The sequence below is a fragment of the Physeter macrocephalus genome, chromosome 18 (genome assembly GCF_002837175.3).
Source record: "Physeter macrocephalus isolate SW-GA chromosome 18, ASM283717v5, whole genome shotgun sequence".
NCBI classification, from domain to species: domain Eukaryota; kingdom Metazoa; phylum Chordata; class Mammalia; order Artiodactyla; family Physeteridae; genus Physeter; species Physeter macrocephalus.
In genome coordinates, this window is record NC_041231.1 from 4,119,162 (window position 1) to 4,119,482 (window position 321).

The following is a 321-nucleotide window of genomic DNA, read 5'->3' on the forward strand; positions in this document are numbered from 1 at the left end:
CCCCGCCACTGACAAAGACCACAACAGGGACCACCACACCAGCCCCGCCACTGACAAAGACCACAACAGGGACCGCCACACCCACAGCCCCGCCACTGACAAAGACCACAACAGGGACCACCACACCCACAACCCCGCCACTGACAAAGACCACAACAGGGACCACCACACTCACAGCCCAGCCACTGACAAAGATCACAACAGAGACCGTCACACCCACAGCCCCTCCACTGACAAAGACCACAACAGAGACCGCCACACCCACAGCCCCGCCACTGACAAAGACCACAACAGAGACCGCCACACCCACAGCCACGCCAC

General features: G+C 61.1%; 1 protein-coding gene across 1 annotated transcript in view; it reads left to right on the forward strand.

Annotated features, from left to right (window-relative positions):
* Positions 1–321, forward strand: part of LOC102981021 (mucin-6) — a 25,247-nt gene that overhangs the window by 14,725 nt on the left and 10,201 nt on the right. The gene's annotated exons all lie outside the window — the stretch shown is intronic.